We start from the raw sequence: 7,084 nt of genomic DNA, 5'->3' as shown, positions 1-7,084 counted from the left end.
ATTTCTAACAGCCGGATCTGTTGGATAATTTCTCGATAATCGTTCCAGATTACGTACCAATCTTTCTTTTTACACAGTTCGAAACGGGGAAATTGGTACTTTGATGCTGGGAGAACTGTGCGGCGTTTGATATTAATTCTAGCAATGGTAATCGAGGGTACATTAAGTCTAGCAGATTGAAATTTTAAAAATTCCCGCGTAAATAATAACGAAATTAAAAAATTCTGAAAAATTGATAGATTTGAAATTTGAAGAATTCGAGAAGTAATAAGAATTCAGGGAATGCCATAGCAAATGGAAAAGTATAATAAAGTAAACAGGACAATAATTGCACGTATATTGCATAAATGCAAATGTTTAGTATTCAAAGGGTTGATCTAGTTAATCTAGATTTTAATTTAGTCACAGGTATCGTGAGTTTGATTAAGACGTCTAAACTGCAAGTTTTACGAATCTGGACTAAAAAAGGAAGTAAAGCTTAGTAGCAATTTGTCTGTAACTCTTAAAGCTGAAACTGTTTCACGGTCAACGTGTCTTCATCACACCGAATCTGCTTTCTTAACAAGACGTTATCAATTCGGAGAATCTAGAGGTGGACAAAATGAAATACTATGTCGAGCAGCAGGTTAATTGCTCGGAGATAGCCACCAGATTCCCCCTAATCAACGATCTTGCGCGTCATCTAGTACACTAGACGTCGAAGAATTTGACTCAAATTACGCAATCAATTACAATATTCCGTCCGCTGTTCAAATTCTCACGACTTTCATAATCTTGCGCAATGGAGCTCGTCTCTTATGTAACGAAAATCGAATGTCCTTTTGGCATCGTACAATTCTCTCGTAAAAGGACTTTACGCCTTTTGATCTCGCGTATCGTTCGTTCCGAAGGCCTTCCCTCCCCCTGATTACATTTACATTGCATTTTACCCTAGACGGAATACATTGTTCCATTCCTCCTTTCGATTCCTCCTATCCTATCGTACTTAGAATTCTTCGACTTGTCTGAGACTTACGTACAGAGTTTTGAGTCTGGCTCCATTTTGTTATTATACTAAAGATCTGTTGCAGTGTTTTTCTAGTTCCTAAATTTACGAGTTTTACAATGCACGTGAAAAAATTCGACTTCATTTATCATTTTTTAAGAGAACAATTGACAACGGTGTGGCAGCGATGATAGATTTTCGAACATTACAAATCTTCGTGAATTATTTTGAAAATAAAGCTATCCTGGTTATCCAAAGAAAAGCAAAGTGAAGAATTTTTTAATGAAATTTCTAAATCGTCGTAATTAAAAAGCGAAGGCTTAGTTATCCCCCTTTTCCCTCTAATTTCATAATAGAAAATCATCCCTTAACTATTCGTCATTTAAATATATCCCCACATCATCTACCCCATAGCACACAAAACAGAACCACCCATCTACTCTTTCATTTCATAAAATTACCCTTAGGAGGCACATTTGCATCCGCAGTGCTCGAAGGGTTAAAGCCTCAGCCACCTGTTGCACGCCACCTTCTACATAATAAAACTCACTTCCTGCATCTCCGCCGTCCAATTCCAACTGATCCGAACCAACGAAAAGAAAAAACGAGTCTAAAAAAAACAAATTAATAGGAAACCACTGTTCAGGGTCAGTGGAGAGCACAGAACCGCGTGCAGTGTTCTCGATAAATCGGTTACGATCGGGTGGCGACTCTGGACGACACGTATGTATGTATTTCGGAGAGCACGGAGACACAATCGATGTCTCGAATCGAGGGCAGCAGCCGGCGGCTCGTCTAGAGAAAGGAAAGTCAAACGTGGACGGGAGTCTACGCCTCCTCCTCCACTTCCTCTCCTTCTCCCCCTGTATATATCTCTCTCTCTTTCTTTCTCCCTTCGCCCCTTTTTCCACTTCTTCGTCTCGTTAACTGCTCTCCCCTGTCCTCCCTCACCTGGAGGTTGTTAGCTTCGAAGTAAGGTAACTCACTTCCCCCCCTCCCTCCCTCCCTCCTTCCTCTCACACGGTTGCGTCTTGGTGGCGCGCTTTTGGGGAGCTTTCCACCACCATGTGGTCCTGCAACCTAGTCGATAAAGAACTACACGGGTACACACGGCTCGCGAGTGAGGTTACCGCATTATACGAGACACTCGGTCAGTAAGTCTCTAACCGACAATCACTCGACAACGAGCCATACCAGTCAGTGGTCACCGACTGCACTGGACAGTCAGTAGAAGTGGCTGGACTATTGCACGACCCGTAAACTTTGCCTCTGGGATCAAGTGGTGGCCAAGTCAGAATTCGTCCGACTCGCGTGTCTCTTCGATCGTTGTCTTCCTATCACGTCGTTTCCGCCGAATCGCTTCTCTCCCCCCCCCCCCCCCCCCGTTTATTATTCCATCACCTCGTGTCGGATCTCCCTCGATACCCGCGTCGTTCACGAGGAGATCACTCGATCGTCGGGAATAGTCTCGTGGTTTGAAAGTGTGTCGACAGTGCTATATAACACGTCTTCGAGCATCCTTCGGTCCGATCATCTGTTCCAGGAGGTTTATTCAGCGGCAACGTGGAGCACGTGGCGGCACAATGCACAGGTGAGTCGGGAGGATGATCTTGAGGATGTTGGTTGATCCTCAGGTGCAACGAAACGACGACACGTGATTTGGACGGTGTGAGAATGGAGGTCAGGTAAAGAACGAGTTGCAGATTTTAGAGGGCGAAGCGGGAAACTGAACGATGTTACGTACGATATCGTGTATTACCTAACTTAGAGTGATCTAGTGAGGGGAGTTAATTAAACGATATAAAATCTATCTTTCTAAACTTCATCTCTATCTGGTTACCATTCTCGCGTCTTCAAATTGTCGATAATGTGAACGTTCGAGTGGAATCTGTTGCGGTTCGACGAAACAGTCTGACGATAAAAGGTGAATCCGTGTTTAAGGCGTTGCGTTTCGCAATGCTTGCATAAAGAAACGCGCAACAATTACCCGGTGCACTCGAAAAAAAAAAGAAAAACAAAAGAAGAGAAAAAAAGAAAAACTTCGTTGTTGACGTAACCCATTATTGCGGCTAACATAGTCGATTACTTTAAAGGATCGTTCTATTCCTAGCTGGACGAAACGTTTTCCCGGGGAAAATGCCTTCGAAACGAGAGACCTTTTACCATGCAACGGATGACATAACACGGTCCTTCGTTCACTCGATCGGTTTCCATCGTGAACCAACTCGAGGACGATTACAGAGATCGATATAAGCGATTTCCAGCACGGTGATATTGTATCAGCCGTGATATTGTGCACGCACGGGAGGTGAGCGCGCATCGAAAACACGTGAAATTGGATTCAATCAGTCGTTTGATCGAGTGGCGTGGAAAGTGAAAGGAGAATCCACACGGTAGACGGTCGAGCGAGAAAGTAATCCAAACGATCTTTATTCCGATCCTTCCTCTTATCTTAATCGCGCTGGTACGCGTAACCGCGTGATCTAGAGACGTTATCGATCGTTTCCACTAAGAATTCCAAATTACGGACAATTTTGTTCCGTCTAGATGCACTTTCGTTCCGACACCACTTTCACTACGAACGGATCGTTGCAAGTTGTTTTAATTGCTCGAGATTGCAGGAAGTGTAGATCGGTCAGGTGTTTTAGAAAGGATAATTTGCCGATTATCGATTCGGTGTCATCCAACGAACGAAAGAAACTGAAGTAAGAGACGTGGAGATAGCGATAGGAGATGCCTGTTAAGATTGTTCTCATATTGCCCAAGTACGTTACTCGATACTTGATATTAATAGGCAGTTAAACTCCGTATCGTAGTAAACGAACGTCGTAGTATGTGTAAATTAACGACCGTTAATTGACTGGTAGGAATAAAATGAATTTCTTATACCAATTTCTTTTCCCCCTTTTATATGTTCTTTATAATTACGTCAAAATTAACCATCTTACACATTACTCGTGTGGAATAATTCACGTTTATTTTAAACTACACCAATGACATAACAATGAATTCTACAATTAGAAACGTAAGAACGTGACCAATTATACGCTCCCTCTGACCAAATAATTAACCTACTCGTCGAATATTCGCGACTATACTTGGAGCCATTAGTGAAAACGTTTATGAAATGCCGACTACCAAATAAAAGACAGCCTGTAATTTAATTCCATTACGTTCACACTCGATTCACTACGAATGCCTGCGGTTTCGTATTTTTTCTGAGCCACTTCGTCTCGACTTTTCAGCTTTCGCTGGCTTCCGGCATTTCTTGCCCGTTCCTCGATCCGATTTCTCGTCGTCACGCGGTTAGAATACCGGGCCAATTCGCGTAATTCGTTACCATAACCTCGCCGCAACTCGTGCATTATCCCCCATCGAGTGAAACAAAAATCGAACTGTATCGAACGGATCACGAACCGTGGAAATTGTTCCAGAATCGCGAGGACAATCTGGCTGTCACCAACGGGGGAAGATCTGTTCGATTGAAGTGTTTGCGTTGGCGAACGATGTAACCGTGAAATGTTAGTTCGGATCTTTATTTAACGTTTCGTTCCGCGGATTCGTTTCGGAACGTTACACGCCTTCGATTTCGCAATGATTTCGTTACGTACCGTTATTTATAGATATTAGACAATTGCGATCGTTCGCCGCAATCGCCGATCCCCCATTGACAAGGCATATTAGTCATTTCGTAATGAACGCTGATTGTGCCGTATAACCGGGTGAAGAAATAGAAACGTCGATTTTATGTTTGAAAGCGTTGCTTTCGTTAAATTCATGCGAACCCTTCACTCGATACAACGATTCTTATAGCCGTTAACTGAGGATTTCTCGAAGGTGCAATTCGATACCGATAATGATAAATGGAAATTTCATTATTCTTCAATTAATTTCGTTTCATTAGGCTCGTTAGGAAACAAATGCTTTTCAACAAGTATTCGTTTAATAAAAGAGATAAAAAATTGAATTATTCCGTTTCCGAAAAATTTCTTCGAAGAATTGATTTCGTTCAATTCGCGCCAGTCTTGCAACGTGTCTCGTGATAAATTCAATTATTCCGTATCTTAATTCAATTTCGTTTCATCGAAGGAATGTTCCTTAAATAGGTTTTTTTCTACTTGTTCTTTATTGAAGAATCTTTGCCAGGTTGTCGCTTCGTTCTTCCAAGAAACGTGGACGAAAAAAAAAAGCAGCGAGGCACAAGCCGCAAATTCATGAGATTCTAGACTAATCTATCCCCGTGGCTCTTGCGAGATTTATGGTGGTTCGATACGTTTCACAGGGGGGATTCCTTGATTCGTATCGACTCGAGACCGAGCAGAGTCATTGACTGAAGGGAATTGGTTAATAGGCCTTATGAAATTGAACGCGTCGCGACCGGTTTGTATCGGTGCGTTTCATTCGTGAGCGGAGTACAGATTGCGTGCAAGGTAATCAGAAGGAAAAGAGGCTGCAATCGTTTCGATCATTTCGCTTAAAATTTTCAAACCTGAGAAATTCTTCTTCCGTTCTCCTAATTTTCTTTATCTTCATTTGGGAGTCGATATTTCAGAAAAGTGAAATCTTTCGAACCCTCTGAAACCCGAGCAATTTTTCTATGGTTTTTCCACTTTTCCTTATTTTCATTTGGGAGTCAATATTTCGGAAAAAGAAACTGACCCTTTGAAAGCTAAGCAATTTTTCTACGATTATTCCACTTTTCTTTATCTTCATTTGGGAGTCGATACTTCAGAAGAAGAAAGTGAAGCCGTTTCGAACCCTTTGAAACCCGAGCAATTTTTCTATGCTTTTCCCACTTTTCCTTATTTTCATTTGAAACTCAATGTGGAAAAAACAGAAGTTTAATTATTAAAAAATTTTATACACAGGTTAACTTGAAATTTAAAGGGACAAAAGTGTGAGTGAGTGCTCACTCAGGCACCTAAGTGTTAATTAATTAGTACAGAGATCGTCGTGTACCTTCGTTTGCATCCAATGAATCGTAGGAAAAAAGCGAAACTTGTAAATTGAAATACGTTCGAATGGAATGGAAGCATGAATTCGTTGCAGAGATGGACATCGAAGATTCGATTCGGGGCCGAGACTTGAGTAATGGAATCACGGGAGAAATTAGATTTCAATTATTTGATAAGCCGAGTAAAGAATTTGTGGCGGGAAACGTTCAAGTAAATATTCGTACAGAAAGTTTTACGTAACATTCGTGAAAAAGACAGCGAAATTTTCAAAAGAATAAATTTCACAGAAAGTCAATTACCAAGCAATTAACTTATAAAAAGTACAAATTTCGAATATACAAATTAACGATTAAATTGTACAAAAATTTTGCGAAGAATAAATCTGACAAAAAAGTGAAAACTGCCAAAAGTAAGAAAAATAGAAAACCACTGAATCACGTTTCGCAACTCTCATCGTGATACAAAGGAGTTTTTTATATACGTTTCGAACATTCTTATTAAAGACTTCAAAGTTGATTACGTCAGATGAGTAATAGCGTATAGAACGAGATTATCAAAGTACACATTTTACGTTCTGCCACTTAGTTTCTCCACGTTGCATTTGCGAACAGAGGTGAAAGACGTATATACTTGCTCGTTATGATAAAATCCAAGGTGGTCTTGATCTTCTTTTTCAAACAAAAGAAGAAAAAGAATTGCACAAATCTCGAATTCTCCGTAATATCGAAAATCTACCTTTTACATTTCTTTTGCATTTTCGTTTATTTTCCTTTTTTTTTGGAAATTGCGTAACGAGGAAAGTGCAATTGTAATTATATAAAATTCTACGTATAAAGCGTAGTTAACACACACATGTGGCGAACGTTTGTGCATGTTAACCAATTCTTTTTTTTTCTCTATCTGAATGAGAAAGCATAGAATTATATCACGTCCGATTAATTGTTCGAGGGCAAGAACACCGTTTCCCTTCCTTTCCATTCTTCGACTCTTCGAATTAGGAACGAGCAGTCTGTATTTCTAAACTGAATGTTTCAGTTGCATAATATCGATGGTATACTTGTTGGCAAATAAGTAACCTGTCTCGAGCTTGTTAATTAGGATTTTCTCTTAATAGAGCATTTGGAAAATGTAAAATTTCTGAGAT

The sequence above is a fragment of the Habropoda laboriosa genome, unplaced genomic scaffold, assembly GCF_001263275.1.
Source record: "Habropoda laboriosa isolate 0110345459 unplaced genomic scaffold, ASM126327v1 scaffold1577, whole genome shotgun sequence".
NCBI lineage: Eukaryota > Metazoa > Arthropoda > Insecta > Hymenoptera > Apidae > Habropoda > Habropoda laboriosa.
This window is presented reverse-complemented; position numbering follows the sequence as displayed.